The following is a 1,008-nucleotide window of genomic DNA, read 5'->3' on the forward strand; positions in this document are numbered from 1 at the left end:
TCACATGATCCCAGGATCCCACTGCACTGGCAACATGGCACAATTGAGATCTGATCCGCAATTCCACTATCGTGCCCTGCCATGGATGGGAGGCACAGTTGTTGGAATCACGGATCAGATTCCGTCACACCTTTAACTGAACATTTGTCAGTGACCTATGAATCCCAATAGCTCTTCAGGGATGGTACCACAGTTGGATATGACTGGTCTGTCGATGTTGCCTTCTTTCTAAATCTTTGGGGACACACAAGAGGTTCTTGGGGTAGAAGAGTGATGGATTAATGGAAATGGTTTATCTTGAAGCTGGTACAGAAGGGATTTGATAACACCTTCCAGTTCATGAGTGAATACTGTTGTAGGGTCCTCCCCAGGTATTTCACAGTTAGGAACCTACCTAAATCATGGTTTTGCAGAAACCATGAAATCCTGAATTGCCCACAAAATCTGGGAGGGGAAGGCACCAGTTGGAAGGGTGGCACAAAGGGGGCAGCACACAAGATGGCAGCTGCTCCTCTTTCCCCCACCAGGTCTTCTCTGCCAATCAGTGCCAAGGGGCAGGGCCTCTCCACCAATCAGCATCAAGTGTAGGGGCCACCACAAAATGCCTGCAAAATAGCTTTGTCTTACCGCAACTTAAGTAGGTCTCCATTCATAGTAGTTGATGTCCGAGAGGTGTCAGTTAGCCTCACTGATGTAGTCTTCACAGCTGATGATGACACTAGATCCTCCTTTCCTCCACCTGCTTGATTACTATTTCACTGTTGGATTTGGGAACAGTATGGCTTTTCTGGCTGAGGGAGAGAAGGTGTGATCCTGCCTTCTGTTGTGAATTTACTGTTTCGTTTGTTGAGAATTTCACAAACTGCAACTACATTACTTAAGCCATTTCTACCTCTTCCCCTTTCCACGCAAATATCTTACAACATTACAGAACACTGAAAGCTATGCTATCTTCTCACTCATTTTGATTAACACTGGTTCACTGTATTAAATCACTAATTATTTTCC

The sequence above is a fragment of the Alligator sinensis genome, unplaced genomic scaffold (assembly GCF_000455745.1).
Source record: "Alligator sinensis unplaced genomic scaffold, ASM45574v1 scaffold1335_1, whole genome shotgun sequence".
NCBI lineage: Eukaryota > Metazoa > Chordata > Crocodylia > Alligatoridae > Alligator > Alligator sinensis.